We start from the raw sequence: 10266 nt of genomic DNA on the forward strand, positions 1-10266 counted from the left end.
GAAAATGAAGCAGAAGACTTAACAATGTTTTACTGAAACTGCCATGGGGACCAGAAGTGAATGGATCACAGGTCCAATAAAATTCACTATCGAGGCTTATACAAATAACCACTGTTGAAGATGCAATTGTCCCAGCCTATTCTATATATTCATATTCATCTTGTATGTTTATGATATTATCTAAGCTGTAATATTTAGGTTAATATTTTCTTTAGTACTATTATGCTTTAATAAGTCAACTCTAAACCGTAATTTCTGCTTTCATGGTTTAGCAATTTGACATTAGCAATAGTAATGATAAACTGCAGTAGAAACAATAAAAATTCAAAACTAAAAAATGTAAGTAATAAGGACACAATTGATATGAATACATGCTCGTTTAAATGAACTACAGCCTGTTAACTGGATGTGAGCTGCCATTAAGAATCAGCAGAATACTCCTAATATATATGCATACTTTAAGGATAGAGTGATTTCCAAGAAAGTAAAATAATTATTTTTGAATTAAAAAAAAATGTACTTTACCAATCTCAAGATTAAAAGAGAAAATGTCACTTCCAATTTTGCAGCTGTTACAGAATTACATTATGAATGACAGATTATCAGAACAACCTTATAAAAATAATTATGACTATCTAAATGAAATGGACTTATCCCTCGAAAAACACTACTGAAACTGACACTATCATAAATAGATCTGAGTAACCCCATGTTTTTTCAAAACATTTAATTGAAATTAACAAAACATTTCCCAGAAAAGACCTTCCAAACCCAATTGTGCAGGTGAATTTCAGCAAACATTTAAGAAAGAAATAAGATCAATATCACCCAAATATTTGCACAAAATAGAGAAGAAAAGAATATTTTTCCAACTCGTTTTATAAAGTCAGCATCACACCAATATCAAAACCTGACAAAGACATTATAAGAAAAGGAAAGTTACAGGAAAATACTTCTAGTTAATATACTTCTATATTCTAAGAAGTTATCTTAGAAAATTTATCATGTATACTTAAAGGTTAAAGTCAATCAATATACTTAGGACTCTTTCAAGGGACTTAAGACTTTGAATTCTAGATTGTCCTATTAAAGTTCTGGTTTGGTGCTTGGTGAAAATTAATACTGTGATGAATGAATTTTATAGAAATTAGTGTTTATTATGATAAGCTCAAAGTAAGACCCTAACGAAAGAAATCAGGTTGGGAATCTTCCATGAACAAGGCTTTGTTAATAGTCTCAGTTCCTTGTGGGAGATACTGTCAGGTAGATGGCAATGGTGTTTGTTGAGGGGTGCCATGCTAGATGGCATTCACTGCACTTTGGTTACATGGTTAAACCATACCTATATATAAGAAACCAGTTTAACTCTATATGTACGTAACCAGTTTAACCATACATATATGTTAATAACATACATATATGTTACTGAATTTTTGTATATGTATAATATCTATATAGTATATATAAATATATAATGTTTTATATATCTATATATTTCCTTAAGGGAGAGATTCTGTTTTTTTACAATATATATCTTATATTAATATACAAAATAAAACTACTATATATTATACATATAAAATATATAATACATGTTATACCTAGACAAAAATTCAGTAAGGGTATAAATGATAGTAAAAGTCAATGCAGTCAACCAACGTGATCTAACTGATGTTTATAGAACATTATGTCCAATTACAGCTGAATATACATTTGTTTCTTTGTGGAATGTTTACCATGACAAATTTTATGTTGGACCATAAAATAAGTTTCAGTCATTTTCACATATTATAACCTTGATGACATATATATTTTATGTATGTGTGTATATATAGTGCTTTAGTGATACATAGCACTATACACATACATATATAATTAGATATATATATATCACTCTATCACTCTAAGACTAGACTAATTTATATTCTATACAACCTATCAATAATAGAAGACATTTATGTATTTTTTGTTTTTGTTTTTCCTCCGATTGCAATGTAAGTTCCTTAAGGGAGAGATTCTGTTTTATTTTTTTAATGCATATTCAGTGCATTGAACAGTCTTTAGCACACTGAAAATGAAAAATTAATACCACTTGAAAGAATGAATAAACATATTAATGAATGTGAGGTATGTTTTCAAGTGCTAAGAATATAAAATTGAAAGAGAAAATTAGAAGCTTGGCATAGAAGTATAATATTTGTATCTTTTTGAAAGCCTGCACACAAAAATATGTTTTATTAGGTGTCATTGTCCTGAAAGTGTAATTAAACTTTTTATATTTAAAAAACCTCTGTGAAGATGAAAGTACCATGATTGGTAATATCTTTACTAGAAAACAACTTGTATTAGTCTGGTTTCACACTGCCATAAAGAACTGCCCAAGACTGGATAATTTGTAAAGAAAAATGGTTTAACTGACTCATGGTTCAGCATGGCTGAGGAGGCCTCAAGAAACTTGCAATCATGGTGAGAGGGGAAGCAGGCATGTCTTACATGGCGGCAGGTGAGAGAGAGAGAGAGAGAGGAGAGAGAGAGAGATGGCGGGAAGTGAAAAGGGAAGAGTCCCTTATAAAACCATTAGATTTCACGAGAACTCAGTTACTCACTATCACTAGAACAGGATGGGGGAACCTGCCCCCATGATCCAATCACATCCCACCAGGTCCTTCCCTTGACACATGGTGATTATGGGGATTACAATTCAAGGTGAGATTTGGTGGAGACATAGAGCCAAACCATGTCACAACTTAATGTGTGTTAACCTATGCAAACAGAAAATTTTGGTCAGCACCTAAAAAGGGTTGCATATGGTCCCACCCCAAAGGTGGAGAAAATAGCCAAAATAGGAACATGGAAAAATACTCTAGATAAAGACTTCATAATTTTTCTCAGGGCAAATTGTAGATGAGAGTACGATTAAATCTAATGTCATTAGGATTTTATTGAAACAACTAAACCCCTTTTCCCTCAGTCCTTAAGACTGCTGAATTATGCAATGACAGTTTCTTAAAATGAAAAAAGATCAATCCCACAAATTTTTTAAAAAATCAATTATCCAATGGGAAAGAGATGGATTACCATTGATTGCATCCTGCCTGTGTTAGAGATGATGGATGGCTGCAGTCACGGCATTGATCTCTGGGAACACGCTTACACTGTCTTGCATGGCTTATTATGGGGCCACCCACTCAGAGGATGCATAAATACACAACAAATTTCACATTTTACATTCTGTCAGCGTCTTTTTGGCTATTCTTTTGTTCATATGACTTTGACTGTGTCACAAAAATTAAGTATTGTTACTTGCTTTTAAAAATTTGTTCAGATAAGATGAATATAAAGAACTTTTGGACAGACAGTGTAGTAACAGAAAGGGAGAATAGCCATATAAATTATCTTCTGGCAGTGATTGTAGTTTGTTCCGAAGTGAAATGCCTGAACACTCATCTTGTAACTCATACAAATCCTGTACATTTTCAAATAACCAGGGAACATGTGAGATATTACAGGTTTATTACAACCTGCAGCATTTGGGGATGATAAATATTAGCCATTCAGTTGCAATTTATACACTGTGTGAAATAATACTTATATAATTTTTTGATCAATGATGACTTACTTGTTAGTTTAGTGGAATATATTGTAACTTCAAGAAGACAATTTTCAATTAAATTTATTTTAATTGTATGTCTTTCCTTGAAAAAAATGTACTTCAAACTCATCTACTGTTCCAGGAATCACAGAACTCAGGACTGATAACAAAAACCATTACAGGTTCCAAGATATATCTCCAGTTCCATTGATGCGTTTACTAATGCAGAGGTTCAGTTACACAGCCACCTCCTTTGCTTACTGACCTACTTGCTAATGAGCAAAACTACCAAATGCACATTTAGGGGATGCTTGATGGAACTATTTTAAACATTGTGGTGCCAAGTAAACAAGACAAATGTTAACTCTTCTTCATAAGCATTATAGCTGTGGTGCTGTTTATACAGAATAGGGAGGATACAAATTTGATGAGTATTCATAAATAGGAAATATATATCTTTTTAATAAACTAACCTAACTCAATTAGACCATTCAGCTGATATCAAAGTTTCTTTCTTTGTTGTTTTTTATTATTATTATTTTTGTTTTTGTTTTGCAGATGTAAGTAAACTAACCAGGGTTAAAGGAAGGATAGGAGTACTTAGTAAAGAAAAGAACTCTCATTGCAAAGTTTACCGAATGTAGTAAAATTTCTTTGTAAATAGGTATGGAAGAGTCATACAAGCTGTTCTGTAGTTTGAAATAGTCTTTGATCTAGACTATGATCACATGAAACTGCTCCTTGAATGAATGGTCTTTCCTTAGACAAGAATAACAACTAAAAATAACTAATAATTGATAGTTTGGTGTAGATTAGTATTAAATAGCATATCATTTTGATACATTTATGTAATACAGTTTGGTAGTAATATATTTAATGCTCAATTATCTTAAGCTAGATTACTGAATAGACATAATAGTTCCACACTGAAAATTTTCATATGGGGGCACAGTTAAACAACATAGCCAGGAGTTACCATCTATCTTGTAAAAAAGTATACGGAAATCAAAGTAAATAGAAACAAACTTCTCCAAGACTCTCTGACAGTCTTCTTTTTTTCTCTGTGTGACACTGGGAAGACAACCTACTATTCTGTCTGTCGAGTCTTAACAAAATTAACCCTAAATTACCGAGAGGTGGGCTTCTGGGTCGGATGGGGACTTGGAGAACTTTTCTGCCTAGCTAAAGGATTGTAATCACACCAATCAGCACTCTCAGTGTCTAGCTAAAAGTTTGTAAACCCACCAATTAACACATTGTAAAAACGCAGCAATCAGTGCTCTGTGTCTAGCTAAATGTTTGTAAACACACCAATCAGCACTCTGTAAAAGCACACCAATCAGTGCTGTGTCTAGCTAAAGGTTTGTAAATGCACCAATCAGTGCTCTGTAAAATGGACCAATCAGCAGGATGTGGGCGGGGCCAAATAAGGGAATAAAAGCTGGCCACCCAAGCCAACAGCCACAACCCACTAGGGTCCCCTCCCATGCTGTGGAAACTTTGTTCTTTCACTCTTCACAATAAATCTTGTAGCTGCACACTGTTTGTGTCCGTACTACCTTTATGAGCTGAACACTCACTGCAAAGGTCTGTGGCTTCACTCCTGAAGTCAGCAAGACCACGAACCCACTAGGAGGAACAAACAACTCCAGACGTGCCACCTGTAAGAGCTGTAACACTCACTGTGAAGCTCTGTTCCTTCACTTCTGAAGTCAAGCGAGACCACGAACCCACTGGAAGGAAGAAACTCCCGACACACGTGAACATCTGAAGGAACAAACTCCAGACACACCATGTTTAAGAACTGTAACACTCACCACGAGGGTCCATGGCTTCATTCTTGAAGTCAGCGAGATCAACAACCCACTGGAAGGAACCAATTCTGGATGCATTTTGGTGACCCAGATGGGACTATTGTCTATCACTAAGTGGTGAGTACCATCAGACCCCTTTCACTTGCTATTCTGTCCTATATTTCCTTAGAATTCTGGGGCTAAATACCAGGCACCTGTTGGCCAGTTAAAAGCCACTAGCACAGCTGCTGAACTAAAGACACAGGTGTCAGGCTTTCTGGGAAAGGGCTCCGTAACGACCCCCTACTCTTCAGAGTTGGGAGTGCTGTTTTGCCTGGAACCAGCTTCCACATTTCCTGTACTTCTGGGCTGAGCTGAGAGTCAACAGAGAGGAAAGCCATTCAGCTCTGGGGTCCTGACAACAAGTTGGTTGACCCTGCGGCCATGAGCGGAACTCTCAAAGTCATGTCACCCAAGCGAGACTCGCCCATCTATTCTATCTATCCTGACCCTTGCCTCCTGGGTCCTAATGCCTGCCAGACAAGTGTCCTCTTGCCTCTCTTCTGTGAGGCTATTACCACTTCTAAAAACCACTCCCTGTCTCTGGTGCTTTTCTAGTTTCTCCTATAGGAATGATTTCTAGTATAAACTCCAGGACTCTATTCCCTTCTTTAGGCACCCAGGCTAACCAATCAGAAAGACATAATTTTTGCCCAAAGCCCCATCGTGGTGGGGAGTACCTGGAATTTTAGGATGCCTCCTCAGACAAGCAGGACTAACAAAAGCTATTCCTGAAGCTAGGATATGGGCACCTCAGAAATTGTATCCTTCCTATTCATATAAGTGAGGACAAAAGGCATCACTCTTCCAACTCTGGAGATCCCTTCTCTCCCTCAAGGTATGGCTCTCCACTTCATTTTTGGGGTATAACATCTTTATAGGATATGAGTAAAGTTCAAATACTAACTGGAGAATGCTTAGGACTCTAACAGGTTTTCGAGAATGTGTCGGTAAGGGCCACTAAAACCGATTTTTCTTGGTCCTCTTTGTGGTCTAGGAGGACAGGCAAGGGTGCAGGTTTTCAAGAAAGTGTCGGCAAGGGCCACTAAATCTGACCTTCCTCAGTCCTCCTTGTGGTCTAAGAGGAAAACTAGTATTTCTGCTGCTGTGTCAGTGAGTGCAGCTATTCCATCAGCAGGGTCCCTGGACTGTTGTGGGTTCTTGGGCAGGGGGAGAAACAAACCAAAACCGCGGGCGGTTTTGTCTTTCAGATAGGAAACACTCAGGCATCAACAGGCTCACCCTTGAAATGCATCCTAAGCCATTGGGACCAATTTGACCTGCAAACCCTGAAAAAGAGGTGGCTCATTTTTTTCTGCACTATGGCTTGGCTCCAATATTCTCTCTCTGATGGGGAAAAATGGTCACCTGAGGGAAGTATAAATTATAATGCTATCCTACAGTTTGACTTTTTCTGTAAGAGGGAAGGCAAATGGAGTGAAATACCTTATGTCCAAGCTTTCTTTTCATTGACGGAGAATACACAACTATGCAAAGCTTGCAATTTACATCCCACAGGAGGACCTCTCAGCTTGCCCCCATATCCTAGCCTCCCTATACCTCCCCTTCCTATTAATGATAAGCCTCCTCTAATCTCCCCCGCCCAGAAGGAAATAAGCAAAGAAATCTCCAAGGGACCTCAAAAACCGCCAGGCTATCAGTTACATCCCCTTCAAGCTGTATAGGGAGGGCAATTTGGCCCAACCTGGGTACGTGTCCCTTTCTCCCTCTCTGATTTAAAGCAGATCAAGGCAGACCTGGGGAAGTTGTTGAATGATCCTGATACATACATATATGTCCTACAGGGTCTAGGGCAAACCTTTGATCTCACTTGGAGGGGTGTCATGCTATTGTTAAATCAAACCCTGGCCTTTAATGAAAAGAATGTGGCTTTAGTTGCAGTGCCATTGGAGATACCTGGTATCTTAGTCAAGTAAATGATAGAATGACAGCTGAAGAAAGGGACACATTCCCTACTGGTCAGCAAGCCATCCCCAGTATGGATCCCCACTGGGACCTCGACTCAGATCATGGGGACTGGAGTCATAAACATCTGTTGACCTGTGTTCTAGAAGGACTAAGGAGAATTAGGAAAAAGCCCATGAATTATTCAATGATGTCTACCATAACTCAGGGAAAGGAAGAAAATCCTTCTGGCTTCCTCGAGTGACTGCGGGAGGCCTTAAGAAAATATACTTTCCTGTCACCCTACTCACTTGAGGGTCAGTTGATTCTAAAAGATAAGTTTATTACTCAATCAAGCTGCAGATATCAGGAGAAAACTCCAAAACCAAGCCCTGGGCCCTGAACAAAATCTGGAGACATTATTAAACCTGGCAACCTCAGTGTTCTATAATAGGGACCAAGAGGAACAGGCCCAAAAGGAAAAGCGAGATCAGAGAAAGGCCACAGCCTTAGTCATGGCCCTCAGACAAACAAACCTTGGTGGTTCACAGAGGACAGAAAATGGAGCAGGCCAATCACCTGGTAGGACTTGTTATCAGTGTGGTTTACAAGGACACCTTAAAAAAGATTGTCCAATGAGAAACAAGCCGGCCCCTCGTCCATATCCACTGTGCTGAGGCAATCACTGGATGGTGCACTGCCCCAGAGGGCAAAGGTTCCCTGGGCCAGAAGCCACCAACCAGATGACCCAACAACAGGACTGAGGGTGCCCGGGGCAAGCACCAACTCATATCATCACCCTCACTGAGCTCTGAGTATGTTTAACCATTGAGTGCCAGGAAATAGACTTTCTCCTGGACACTGGTGCGGCCTTCTCAGTGTTAATCTCCTGTCCTGGACGACTGCCCTCAAGGTCCATTACCACCTGAGGAATCCTGGGACAGCCTGTAACCAGGCATTTCTCCCACCTCCTCAGTTGTAATTGGGAGACTTTGCTCTTTCCACATGCCTTTCTTGTTATGCCTGAAAATCCCACAACCTTATTAGGGAGGGATATACTAGCCAAAGCTGGAGCTATTATCTACATAAATATGGGGAACAAGTTACCCATTTATTGTCCCCTACTTGAGGAGGGAATCAACCCTGAAGTCTGGGCATTGGAAGGACAATTTGGAACGGCAAAAAATGCCTGCCCAGTCCAAATCAGGCTAAAAGATCCCACCACTTTTCCTTATCAAAGGCAATACCCATTAAGGTCTGAAGCTCATAAAGGATTACAGGATATTGTTAAACATTTAAAAGCTTAAGGCTTAGTAAGGAAATGCAGCTGTCCCTGAAACACCCCAATTCTAGCAGTACAAAAACCAAATGGTCAATGGAGACTAGTGCAAGATCTTAGACTCATCAGTGTAGCAGTAATTCCTCTATATCCAGTTCTACCCAACCCCTATACCCTAATCTCTCAAATACCAGAGGAAGCATAATGGTTCACTGTTCTGGACCTCAAGGATGTTGCCTTCTGTATTCCCCTGAACACTGACTCCCAGTTTCTCTTTGCCTTTGAGGATCCCGCAGACCACACATCCCAACTTATGTGGATGGTCTTGCCCCAAGGGTTTAGGGATAGCCCTCATCTGTTTGGTCAGGCACTGACCCAAGATCTAGGCCACTTCTCAAGTCCAGGCACTCTGGTCCTTCAGTATGTGGATGATTTACTTTTGGCTACCAGTTTGGAAGCCTCATGCCAGCAGGCTACTCTAGATCTCTTGAACTTTCTAGCTAATCAAGGGTACAAGTTGTCTAGGTTGAAGGCCCAGCTTTGCCTACAGCAGGTCAAATATCTAGGCCTAATCTTAGTCAGAGGGAACAGGGCCCTCAGCAAGGAATGAATACAGCCTATACTGGCTTATCCCCACCCTACGACATTAAAAGAGTTACAGGGGTTCCTTGGAATCACTGGCTTTTGCCATCTATGGATACCCAGATACAGCAAGATGGCCAGAGCATTCTGTACTCTAATCAAGGAGACCCAGAGGGCAAATGCTCATCTAGTAGAAAGGGAACCAGGGGCAGAAACAGCTTTCCAAACCTTAAAGCAGGACCTAGTACAAGCTCCAGCTTGAAGCCTTCCCACAGGACAAAACTTCTCTTTATACGTCACAGAGAGAGCAGGGATAGCTCTTGGAGTCCTTCCTCAGACTAGTGGGACAACTCCACAACCATTTCCTAAGCAAGGAAATTGATGTAGTAGCAAAGGCTGGCCTCATTATTTAAGAGTAGTTGCAGCAGTGGCCGTCTTAGTGTCAGAGGTGATCAAAATAATACAAGGAAAGGATCTCACTGTCTGGACTACTCATGATGTAAATGGCATAATAGGTGTCAAAGGAAGTTGATGGCTATCAGACAACTGCCTACTTAGATACCAGCTGCTATTCCTTGAGAGATTGGTGCTTCAAATACATACTTGCGTGGCCCTCAATCCTGCCACTTTTCTCCAAGAGGATGGGGAACCAATTGAGTATGACTGCCAACAAATTATAGTCCAGACTTATGCCGCCCGAGATGATCTCTTACAAGTCCCATTAGCTAATCCTTACCTTAACCTATATACTGATGGAAGTTCATTTGTGGAGAATGGGATACGAAGGGCAGGTGATGCCATAGTTACTGATGTAACCGTACTTGAAAGTAAGCCTCTTGAATACAGCAAACTGATGGGTCCTGACACTTTATCCAGCTTCCCAGTCTGTGTCTGTTAATTGGACCATTAAGTCCATTTACATTTAAAGTTAATATTGTGATGTGTGAACTTGATCCTGCCATTATGATATTAACTGGTTATTTTGCTCGTTAGTTGATTTAGTTTCTTCCTAGCCTCAATGGTCTTTACATTTTGGCATGTTTTTGCAATGGCTG

This window comes from Colobus angolensis, unplaced genomic scaffold, assembly GCF_000951035.1.
Source record: "Colobus angolensis palliatus isolate OR3802 unplaced genomic scaffold, Cang.pa_1.0 Scaffold6, whole genome shotgun sequence".
Taxonomy (NCBI): Eukaryota; Metazoa; Chordata; class Mammalia; order Primates; family Cercopithecidae; genus Colobus; species Colobus angolensis.